Source organism: Nicotiana tabacum, chromosome 4 (genome assembly GCF_000715075.1).
Source record: "Nicotiana tabacum cultivar K326 chromosome 4, ASM71507v2, whole genome shotgun sequence".
NCBI classification, from domain to species: domain Eukaryota; kingdom Viridiplantae; phylum Streptophyta; class Magnoliopsida; order Solanales; family Solanaceae; genus Nicotiana; species Nicotiana tabacum.
The window spans coordinates 145,428,606-145,441,764 of NC_134083.1; positions in this window are offsets into that span (position 1 = coordinate 145,428,606).

Consider the following 13,159-nt stretch of genomic DNA (forward strand, 5'->3'; position numbering starts at 1 on the left):
AATGGTAAAGACTCCCTAGGTAAGTTTGATCCCAGAAGTGATGAGGGAGTATTCTTGGGATGTTCTTCACATAGTAAAGCTTATAAGATTTATAACAAAATAACTATGTGTGTAGAAGAAAATGTACATGTGATTTTTGATGAAACTAACATTCTTTCTGAGAGGCAGGAACATGATGATGAGGCAATTGGGATGGTAAGAAACTCAAATGAAACCACAGTCCAGACTGAACCTGCACCAGAGTAAGGAACAGGTGATGGAATAGGTCCTTCAACCTAGGGCAACCTGACAGGGGGAACCGAACAAAGAGGAACTGATCCTCAAACCTCGAGGGAACCTGTCCATGAACTTGTTCCTCAGCAACAAAATATTGAAGGAACATCTAGGTGAAACTAGCTGGTTGTGAAACCTTACAAGTATCAAAGTTCTCATCCCATTGAGAACATAATTATTGATCCAACCTCTGGAATCAAAATCAGATCTTCTTTGAAGAATCTTTGTGCTTTTGATGCTTTTTTATCTCTTATTAAACCTAAAAATGTTGCTTAGGCTTTGCAGGATACAGACTGGGTGAATGCAATGCAAGATGAACTCAACCAATTTAAGAGAAGTCAAGTTTGGCATCTGGTACCAAGACCCAAGGAAAGATCAGTAATGGACACAAAATGGTTCTTCAGAAACAAACTTGACAAAGATGGAGCAGTTACAAGGAACAAGGCAAGATTGGTGGTTCAAGGATATAGTCAAGAGGAGGGCATAGACTATGATGAGACCTTTGCTCCAGTTTCAAGATTGGAAGCAATTAGACTTCTTATAGCATTTGCTGCTTACATGGAATTCACTCTCCATCAGATGGATGTCAAGAGTGCCTTTCTCAATCTCTATCTAAAGGAAGAAGTGTTTGTCAAGCAACCTCCGGGCTTTGAAAGCAAGGAATGTCTTGATCATGTGTACAAGCTTGACAAAGCACTTTATGGACTCAAGCAGACTCCAAGAGCATGGTATGAAAGACTATCAAAATTCTTGCTTAAGCATGGCTACAAGAGAGGTAAAATTGACAATACTCTATTTTTGAAAAAAAAAAGGTAAAGATCTCTTGGTAGTTCAGATATATGTTGATGATATAATCTTTGGAGCAACTACTGTTAAGTTAAGTAAAGAATTTGCTAAACTAATGGGGAGTGAATTTGAAATGAGTATGATGGGTGCGCTTAATTTCTTTTTAGGCTTACAAATTAAACAAAATTCAAATGGAACTATGACCCATCAGTAGAAGTATGTGAAAGAGTTGCTTAAAAGGTTTAAAATGGAAGACTACAAAGAAATTGACACACCTATAGCAACAGCCACAAAATTGGATATAGATGAACCTAGTTCATCTGTTGATCAGAAGTTGTATAGGAGAATGATTGGATCTTTGTTATATCTCACTGTTAGTAGACCTGGCATTATTTTTAGTGTAGGCCTTTGTTCTAGATTTCAAGAAAATCCAAAGGAGTCTCACTTGACTACTATAAAGAGGATCTTGAGATATCTAAAAGGCACCACTAACCTCTGTCTATGGTATCCAAAAGGTAGTAATTTCAACTTAGTGGGATATGCTGATGTTGATTATACAGGTTTTCTTATGGATAGAAAGAGCACCTCATGTATGGCACACTTTCTTGTCTCATGTCTTGTGTCTTGGGCCACCAAAAAGCAAAATTTCGTGGCCTTATCTACTGCTGAAGCTGAGTATGTTGTTGCTGCCTCATGTTGTGCTCAATTGTTGTGAATCAAACAATAATTAATTGACTTTAGAATTGATGTAGGTTGTATCCCCATCTTTTGTGATAACACCAAGGCAATTAGTATGACCAAGAATCCGATTCATCACAAAAGAACTAAGCACATAGATGTTAGGCATCACTTTTTGAGGGAAAACTATGAAAAGGGTTTGATCACTGTGGAATTTTGTACTACTGACAAGCAAATAGCTGACATCTTCACAAAATCTCTAAGTAGAGATCACTTTGAAAGGAACAGGTTAGAATTAGGGATGATTAAGATCACCTAAAAGGAAGCAGTTCTATCTCAAAAATTGGTTAGACAATTTGTGAATTTTGTACATAATTAGATTAGATTTTGCTCAGTCTTATACTTTCACTGGTATACTCTTGTGCCATGTGCTAAAATGTCTCATTAATTTCTAATGATATTATCTTTATTTTCTTGGAAAATTCAGACTTACACAAGAGAATTCTCAGTGAAGAACCTGGTTCATCAAGATTACATGGTACGTACTCTCCACTCCGCATATTTTGAAATAATTATATTTGGATCATGACCAAAAGGAGAGTCCCATTTAACCCTAACCTTCCTCGAGCTTATCTATTAAAAAAGAAATAGTTTCACCCAAGAAGAGTCCCTAACGCAATAATTGCCTAGATTCTAGGGAGCAACGTCATTTCAAACTGACTCCCAGTTTGATTAGACTTCTGAGCTTCTGGAAAAGCTGTCATTACCCAATTAAACTCTCCCTCTTTAAATTTGATTTGGACTTACCCATTTCTCCACTTCTAAACTACCATGCCGTCAAACTACTCTCCCTATCTTCTCTCATCCTTTCTAAACACTCATTCAAACACAACAATGGCGACCCCTTCTGAGAATCCCTCCTCACCACCCAAGGAAACTTCACCCACACCATATATCACACCTTCAACCACACCCACCTCTAAGAAAGGAAGGTTTAAGATGATTGCTCGCAAGGTAGTCACTGGAGGAGAACAAATCAAGAAAATTAATGAACAGTTAAAATCAAGTCAGGCAAAAGAACCCCAGAAATCTAAAGAATCATTTAAGTCTGTAACTGGGGGGGAAGAAACTGTTTCATTTAAAATAGAGTAGGTAACTTCTGGTTCTAAAACTGCGTTTGATATAATTTTTGTAGTTGCTGAGAATCTGGAAAATAAATTTGTTTTGGTTAGAACTATGGTTGGTGTTGAAACCAATAAATCTGGAAAAATTAGTGGTAAAGATAAAAAGAAAAACGAAAACGAGAGTGAGGGTGATCAAGGTGTTGTGAGGGGAAAGGTAAAAGAATGAGTGGTTGAACATTCACCCACTCTTGTTGGTCTGACTGAAGAAATAGGAGCTATGGTATTGTGGATTGAGGAATCTGCTGAAGAGGAAGAAAGTTGGAAAAAATAAGGGGGTAGTGGGTCTGGTGATGCAAGTGCAGCTGAGGGGTTGTTTAGGCTGAGGAAGAGGTTCCAAGAGCATGTTCCATATGTGAAAGAACCTCTTGAAGACCTACTGAAGTGAGTGTTTGATAGTTACAATCCAAAAAAGAAGAAAAGTTCAGGAGTTAAAATTCCTAGAACTGCTAGGGAAAATAAGAAGAGAAAAGTTGCCTCTTCTATCCCTGTGGAAACTCCTCCTACAAGAGGAAGGGCTACAAAGAGTCAGAAGAAGCAGAGTGACTGAACTTGAGAAAGCTTTAGAAGAAAGTAAAAGAAAAGTTGTTGCAAAGGGAAAGAAGAAAGTGGGTGAGCCTGTTGAGGTAGTTGAAATTGAGGAGATGGTCCTGGTTCTTCGTGATGAAGACAAGGCAGAGGAGGAAGAGGTTGCAACTCCAAATACAAAGAAAAGAAAGACTTCCAAAAAGACGTCTCCTTCAAAGAAAAAGTCTGCAGAGCCTTCTACCTTGGCAAAAAGAACCAGGTCTGCCATAAAATCTAGGAATGTGAAAGAAGTGGAGGAAGAAGAGAGTGAAGATGAAGAAGAAACTGATCAAGAACAGAACAAGAAGGAGAAGTTTGTTAAGAGAACAATTTTGAAGGGTAGACTCCTCAGGGACTTGGAGGAGGAAGGCATGGTGATGCTGGGAGAAAAACTACAATTGCAGGGTTGGAAGGACATGGTCTTTTAGATGGATAGAAAGCTTGCCAGAACTGAGATTGTGGAGTTCATGGCAAATTGTGAGATCAAAAATGACAGAGTCACCAGTGTGGTAAAGGGGGTAACTGTAAGCTTTGACGACAAGGAATTGGGAGAGATTCTAGGTGTACCTGCTGAAGGGTACAATGATTACAAAAAGTTGAAATGGCCAAGCCTAGAGAACCTCCCCACCTCCCTTGCCATTACAAGAAAGTTTGCTGACAATGAGTTAGAGCTAGAGACCAAGGTTGTATACAAAAGTGAGATGAAGCATGCCCACAAAATGCTTTTCGAATTCGTTAACAAGGTTGTGTTGCCCAGGCAGGAAAGAAGGCACATTGCCACCTTCATGGAATTGGTCCTTATGGAATGCCTGGATAGTGGGATACAGATTAATTGGCTAGGGTTTATTATCCAGCTCCTTGATAGAGTTCTAAATGGCACCAAAACTTATGCAATACCCTATGGTTTCAATCTCACCACCATACTGGATCACTTCAAGGTTCCCCTAAAGAAATGGGATGTTAGTACAAGCAAAGATCATTTTGGGGCAAACACCTTGACTGTTTATGACTATGAAGTCCATGCTACTGCTAAAGAACCCGGCTCTTCCAAAAAGGTACCTGTGAACAACAAAGTGAGAGCCTTGGTACAAGAGAGTGGGGCTAAGGATGCTAAGATTGAGAGACTGAAGAAGCGGCTGGCTGAAGTAGAAACTGAGATGGGTGCTCTCAAGGCTGAGCTTTCAAAAGGGAAGGAGAAGAATGAAGGCATTCTTCATGATATGTTGAAGCTACTGCAGGCCAGAAACAAAGAACCTAGTCCTTCCCAGCCTTGAAACCTTCCTAGCCTAGTTAGACAAACCAGTGACCCGGATAGGATTTTTTTTTTGTTCTTTTTGCTCATGATCCACTATCTTTATTTTGCTTTATGTTTTGTGGATGACTAGTACCAATGATAATCAATTGTTTTTGTGCTCTAACTATTTGTTGATATTTCTTAGATAGCTAATATCATTAGATTGATGAATTATGCTTGACTCCATAATTGCATTTGAAGTAGCCCCAATGGCCATGAGTGATATCTATAAATTATGTAACTTTTCGATAATGCCAAAAGGGGGAAAACAGGTTGTGCTTTTTTACTTTGGACTGTGATGTTTATAACCTAATAAAACTGGTCCTTGATAATTTGTGACTTTAAAATGGAAAGTGTTCTAACATTGTGTTGATGTTGAGCTGAGTTGAAATGGGTCTTATTCCTATGAAAAGCACAGAATTTGTCATCATCAAAAAGGGGGAATTTGTTGTCCTAAGCGAAGTTTGTTTTGATGATTGACAAATGAACTCAAGCATGAACCAGGTCCATACACAGTGTACACAAACACAGACAAATTCGAGCACAAGGCGTGCATGTGAAGGAGATAAGCTTAAGTGGTTATATCTGATATCTCTTGAACGAAAAGGTTGCATAAGTGATAAGGAGATGGATTCCTTACTCGAAGAGAACTCTATCCTAGATAAGGGAGGAGTTAGAAGTTGAAGATAACTAGAACTCTTCCACCAAGGAAGAGTATAGCATTAGAACTCTAGTTATTTCCTATTCTACTAACTCTATATATTTCAGGATATTCTCATTTTACAGGTACGCACAAACGCTGAAGTTAAATGTGGGTTGAGAGCAAAAGAGCAAGGCATTTTGCAAGTAATTCATGTGTGATTCAAGTGTGTGAACCTGAAGCTACATGAACTAGATAGAAGAACCAGTTTCAAGTGTCTGTCTTTTATTCTAGTTTCATTATGGTAGGGCTTTTGAGTTGTACCTTTGAGCTTTAACTAGAAGCAATTGTACTAGGTACTCTGGGTGTTATATTCAAGTTAAAGTTAACTTAAAGTGTTGCAACAGCTAGAGGCTGGTTGCCACAAAGGGTTAGAGGTAATCCTTAGGTTTATAAAGAGTTTTATAAATGTTGTTTTTGGCTCACTGATTTAGTGAAGTGTTGGAAAAAATTCTACTGGTAGTAGGTCGTGATTTTTTCATCTTTTAAGCCAAGTGTTTTCCACGTAAAAATACTTGTGTTCTTTACTTTCTGCATTTATTATTCCGCAATAGTAGTACAAGGAACACATAGAAGAACCAGGTCCTTCTATAATCTGTGCACGCAAAAATTGAACACCACATAAATTATCCTCCCCACCCCCCTGTGTGGTATTGAAGTATAAAACATCATCCGGATTTACCCAGTGAGCACAACTATTGCTGGGGTAGGTAGTCCCTGTTTTTGGCAACTTGCTAAATTCTATCATGAGGCGATCATCTCTTACCCTAATATTGTTGCTCCAGACCTTACTATTGCCTTTGAGTTTTCTTGCTCTCTATGCGCCAATTAACGTAATACTTTATCTGAGACCAACTTATGATGTTGGGCCTAAGTGTGCCAACGTAAACTAGGAAACTACTACTGCTTGGGCCTAAGTTCCTGAATCGGCAGGAAGAAGAAGCATATCTAAACCCCCCCTCTTACTACCTTTTTAAAAGGTGAGGGAGAAGGATTGAGATTCTCGTAAGTAATGTTCGAAAGCACTATTCCTTGATCAAGTAATTAAGAGATCTTCTTATGCCTGGCTTGCCATTCACTCGATTTTGGGTCATAAGCAGTATGTAGGAGAGATGACCGAGTAATTTGAGGCATAGCATTGAAATTGCTATGTAGGGTTTTTTGTTTATCGAGGGATCTCTCTTTCTGCACTTTCACCTAATTCACTAATGTTAATGACCAAAATATATTAAATAGCAATGAAAAAAGTTCATCCCTTTGTCAAGCACCGTCAAAGTAGTAAAAAAGACAAGTGGGGAAGTAGCAAGCAGGAGTAGATTGGGCTTGGTCGTTTACCGGAACAAATAAAGAGGAGCACAACATCCTCCACACACGATTGGCTAATCAAAGTCAAAGATACCAACTTCTTTTGAATGGGTCACCAATAGAGTCGTCGATTCTTCAGAATCTAATATCCAACCAGCTTTAAAGTTACCCAATTTGATTTCAAGTCTTTTTATATACTCCCTCCGTTACCTATTTATTTTTAGTCAATTTCAAAAAAAATAATTTCGTTCTAAATTTAGAAAGAATGTAACTTTAAACTTACCATTTTACGCTTAATGAGATGATTTATAGCCAAACAAATATCTATCAAATGTGTTTAGACTACAAGTTTCAAAAGTCACCTCTTTTTACTAAAATCCGCATATAATCAAATAGGTTCAAACAAATTGAAACAGAGGGATTAAAATTACTACGGCAGAAATTAAAATTACTAACATGGTGGCAAAGCCTTTATTCTGCTATTTGTACCCTCCTAATTAATAAAGCATCATATGTTCAAAACTTGAATTAGAAATCGAAAATGAGAGATCATAAAGAGAGCAGAGAAATGGCAAGAGAAGAAGAAAGTTTCAAAATTGGGAATTCCACTTAATCCCGGAATCTACCATTCTTGTACTCTTTTGTACTACCGACTAAATAATTAACTCCTAATCTGGTAATCAATTGTTATAACACTTCCAGAAATTAAAGTATCTTCTTATGTACAAGCACAGAGTGAGGGTATTTTGAGGGATCACAGAGTTAATTGTTTGATAAAGCATCATCAATCTCTAATTAGGCCACCAAGAAAATACGAGAGAATATGTTGGTTGACAGGAAAAGAGAGTCCATACGTATGCTTATCCTTTTTCTTCCTCACATAGTTTGAAAAATATTAAAATATTAATAGTCAAATTGACTATCGATATTACTATTAATAGTTAATCACAGAGAATTTTAGTGCATAGTTTATTCTGTCTCGCAATCATGTCATGGCCGGTTTTCCAACCATGCCCCATGACCCCTTGGACGTGCCCCGTGGCGACCTGGCCAGTTTCCCAACGCCCGTCGTCACGGTCGGCCCTGTGGTCTCGGCAGCTCCAAGTGACAAGCGCGCATGTGCTTCTGTCACCCCACCGATAGCCATCGCCAGCGCCCAGCCACAGGCAGATGCCAGCAGCGCCGCGCGCGTAGACAATTTCGCGCGCGCAGACCCTGATGCTAAAGACAAAGTTGCTGCCAACGGACTTGTTTCTGCTTTGTAGAAGACTAAGTCCTTTTCATTGTAAATATAGAGTAGTTTTGCTACATTTTCTTTAACTGTGATTTTCCAGTTTTCATAGGTCTAATCATGTAACTTTGGTTTATTTTTTTTAAGCATTATTAAGGGGGACCAAGCAATCAAAACTTTCAAGCAAGCAAACAATTCTCTGTACTGGTATCTCTCTCCTCCCCTCCCCCGACACCGTCTTGTTTTTCTGTAATAGCTTTCATTCAATGCAATCAAGCTTTCTTTCATTCTCAATCCTCTTTTCTGCTTTCTTTCAATTGCTTATGACATTGGTTTTCCCGTACGGTACTGACAATCTAGTCTAGCGTACGGAGGGGATCTCAGTTGGCTGACAGCAACTGTACTGACATCGGTTGCTTAGCCTTACGTCGCCCTTCCAAGGAACTTCAGGAAGGCGCCGCGTAACAGTTGGTGTCAGAGCGTAGGCTCGACATCGGACGAGGGATTACATTGTAATTACTACCATTTCTGACCATGGTGAATTATGGGGATCGCATCGCGACCCTTGAGGGAACGGTTGACGCATTACGGCCTATTGTGGAAATGGTGCCTGACCTAAAGACCAGCCTAGTGCAAAGGTTGGATGACCTGGACCGCAGAGTGATCCAGGCTGAAGTTGACATAGAAAACATCAGTCGCGACTCTGAAGGAGACCAGCAAACGGCAGCCACAGAGGCAGCCGAAATTTTTGGTAAATTTGAGGTCCTCCAACATGAGCGCGCCGAGGATTTAGCCAACATGGCACAAGAGGCAGACAGGGTGACTGCCATGCAACAAACTATAGACAACTTGACAGGCCAGCTCAACGTTGTCAATGCTGCTTTACAAGGCCTGCTTCGAGGAGGTGGAAACCAAATCGGGGGTATTGTGAACCTCGCCCATGTGGCCCAAAAATTGAAAATTCCTGAGCCAAAGCCATACAGTGGAGCTCGGAATGCCAAAGAAGTGGAAAACTTTATCTTCGACATCGAACAATACTTCGATGCCGTGGGGGGCCTAGAAGAAGCTAAGAAGGTAGCAACTGCTGCCATGTATCTTCAGGGTGATGCCAAACTCTGGTGGCGGGTAAAATACGAAGCCATCAAGGCTGGTGAAGATGCCCTCGAGACATGGGCAGAACTGAAGGCAGCCATACGCCTGCAGTTCTTCCCCGAAAATGTTGAGTACAATGCTAGGAGAAAGCTACGGGAGCTCCGCCAGACCAAATCAGTGCGGGATTACGTGCGGGAATTCTCTGAGCTCATGCTGAACATCCGCGACATGGGGGACAAAGACAAACTATTCACCTTCCTGGAAGGGTTGAAACCTTATGCCCGCATGGAGTTGCAAAGACAAAGGGTAGACACGTTACCTAAGGCAATCCAAGCAGCAGAGTGCCTTGGGGATTATCAAGTGGAAGCCCGGAAGGACAGGCCTCAACAGCCTGTCCGAGGAGGATACAAAGGAGGCCAGCCGAACACTGGTGGCCCTAGCAGAAGTGGAGGAGACCGGAGTGCAACCAAATCTAAGGCTCCCTCCTCAAGCAGTACTAGTGTTGCATCTAACAACAATGATTGGGGGAGGAAACCCCCCTCAGGATGTCGTCATTGCGGCGGACCACATTGGAATAATGAATGCCCGCATGCACAGATGAACGCCCATCAAGCTTTTGAGGATGGGACGGATGACGATGCCGATGATGCGGACCAGACCGAACCAGTTGGTGCATTCAATGCCATTGTTGGCTCTTTTTCTGAGCCCCTAGCGGGAACCAGTGCTGGTATCCGTAAGAAGAAGGACCCCTGTCCAATCGCCAAGAAAGGGAAAAAGAAGGCGAACGAAAGGACTCCTCCTCATCAAGAGAGGACCTTAATGTTCGTTGATATGAAGGTAAATGGCAAGCCCATTCGGGAGATGATAGACACGGGTGCTACCCACAACTACTTAGCCTCGACTCAGGTGGAGCGCCTTGGCCTAGTTGTAGGAAAGGGCAAAGGTCGTGTCAAGGCTATCAACTCACCACCTCAGCCAGTGGGTGGAATAGCCAAAGAAGTACTGGTGAAACTTGGCCCTTATGAAGGAAAGTTTAACCTGCGCGTGGTGATTATAGATGACTTCGAGTTGATAGTGGGGTTGGAATTCCTGAGACAGACCAATACCATGCCCGCACCGTATGCAGACTTGCTACTGATGATGGGAGAAAACGGAGCTAAGCCCTACATTATTCCGTGCATTCCCATGAAGATGGCCACCGAGAACATCTCGGCCTTGCAGTTGAAGAAGGGGGTAAAAAGACATGAACCCACGTTCCTGGCTACCCTCTACATGGAAGATATAGAACGCTCCTCGGGTCCCATTCCTGCACCCGTGAAGGAGTTGCTTCTGGAATTTGAAGACATCATGCCACAAGACATGCCAAATAGTCTTCCGCCTAGGCGAACTGTGGACCATGAGATCGAGTTGGTGCCGGTGCGAAGCCACCTTCCCGGGCGCCATACAGAATGTCACAACCAGAACTCACCGAGCTTCGGAGACAATTGACGAAAATGCTAGACACAGGGATCATCGTGCCCTCCAAGTCCCCATACGGGTCCCATGTGCTATTCTAAAAGAAACATGATGGTAGTTTACGACTCTGCGTGGATTACCGGGCTCTAAACAAAATCACTGTGAAAAACAAGTACCCTATTCCGCTAATGGCAGACTTGTTTGATAGACTGGGTGGTGCAACGGTATTCACCAAAATAGACCTGAGGACAGGTTATTGGCAAGTTCGGATTGCAGAGGGTGATGAGCACAAGACGACCTGTGTGACAAGATATGGGTCGTACGACTTCCTGGTTATGCCCTTTGGCTTGACTAACGCACCAGCCACATTTTGCACCTTGATGAACTAGGTTTTCCGAGAATACATTGATGAATTCGTCGTGGTTTATTTGGATGACATTGTGGTATATAGCCAGACACTAGAAGAACACCTGGAGCATTTGCGGAAGGTCCTAGCCCGATTGCGGGAGCACGAATTATATGCAAAGCTATCCAAGTTCTCCTTTGCTCAGAAACAAATTGACTTCCTCGGACATATCATCGAGGAAGGGCGGATCAAGATGGACCAGCAAAAGATTCAGGCCATCACAGAATGGCCGCCTCCTAAGGATATCCACACCTTGAGGTCGTTCCTTGGCCTATGCAACTTCTATCGGCGTTTTGTGAAAAGTTACTCCCTCATTGCAGTGCCGCTGACAGAACTCCTCAAGAAGGTCACACCGTGGGATTGGGGGGCCAAGCGGGCAGAGGCCTTCGACGCATTGAAAATGGCTATGTCTAGTAGCCCAGTCTTGGCCCTCCCTGACTTGGCCAAACCATTCGAAGTGCAAATGGATGCCTCCGACTATGCATTTGGTGGAGTATTGCTATAAGAAAGGCATCCCATAGCATACGAGAGCCGGAAGCTGAAGGATGCAGAGCGGCGCTATGCTGCCCATGAGAAAGAATTATTGGTTGTCATTCATTGCTTACGCCTTTGGAGGCATTATCTACTGGGAGCCCCATTCGTGGTCAAGACAGACAACACAGCCGTTAGCCATTTCATGACCCAGCCAAAGCTGAATGGTCGACAGGCTAGGTGCAGGAACTCCTAGCGGAATTTCACTTCAACCTGGAGTACCGAAGTGGGAAGACCAATCATGTTGCTGATGCACTCAGTCAGAGAGCTGATCTAGCATCGGTGTGTGTACTCGCCGCCCTAAAGGGAAGCGAAGTAACCACCACCATAAAAGACCAGATACAAGATCTACTCATCAAGGATCCTGCTGCACAGTATTTGGTTGATTTGGTAGGACAGGGCAAGACTCGCCAGTTCTACACAGAAGATAGTTTCCTGAAGGTGAAAGGGAATCGACTTTATGTTCCTAAAGGAGGAGATCTGCGACGGGCTCTTCTAGCGGAATGCCACGATACTCTGTGGGCCGGTCATCCCGGTGAGGAACGCACCATGGCATTGCTTCGCCGTGCATATTATTGGCCTCAAATGGTCGATGATGTCGCTCAGTATGTGAAGACTTGTCTAGTATGCCAGAAGGATAAGTTAGACCGCTTGACGCAGGCAGGGCTCTTGGAACCACTAGCTGTCCCAAAAAGACCTTGGGAAAGCGTTTCCCTGGACTTCATCACCGGATTGCCCAAGGTCGGAGATCTCACAACTATCTTGGTTGTGGTGGATCGGTTTTCCGAGTATGCTACCTTTATAGCAGCCCCACAATATATATCAGCAGAAGATACAGCTCGACTATTCTTCTCTCAGGTCGTCAAATATTGGGGCCTACCCAAAGACATTGTTAGTGATCGCGACTCACGCTTCACTAGCAATTTTTGGACCCAACTCTTTAAGTGTCTCGGGTCAAAATTGAGTCATAGCTCAAGTTTTCATCCACAATCTGATGGCCAGACGGAGCGATTCAATGGCATGCTAGAGGAATATCTCTGGCACTTTGTGACCGGATCGCAAAAGAACTGGGTGAAGCTTCTGGATGCTGCTCAACTGTGTTTCAATTCACAAAAGAGCTCAAGTACCAACAAAAGCGCTTTTGAAATTGTTACCGGACAGCAACCGCTACTCCCACATATAGTGAACGCACCAAACATGTCAAAATCTTCTCGGGCTGCTAGCTTCTCAAAAGAATGGAAGCAAAATTTGGAGATAGTGCGGAGCTATCTTGTCAAAGCCCAAAAGCGGATGAAGAGGCATGCTGATCATAATCGCCGCTTTGTTGAATACCAGGTGGGAGACAAAGTGATGGTCAAAATCCCAAAGCGGTACTTGTTTGCAGGGGTCCATGACTCTCGCCTATTGCAAAAATATATTGGACCCTTGTCCATTGAAAGGCGCATTGGGAAAGTTGCATACCGGGTGGATACCCCAGCTTGGTGGAAAATCCATCATGTTTTCCATGTCAGTCTCCTGAAACCTTTTCGGGAAGATATGGAGGATCCTTCACGAAGCCAACTCACAATACCAAGTATTTGAGGTCCCAATTCAACCGGAAAAAGGCGTGCTGAAGCTATTCTTGATGATGGAGTCATTCACGCCTCAAGAAAAGATCACC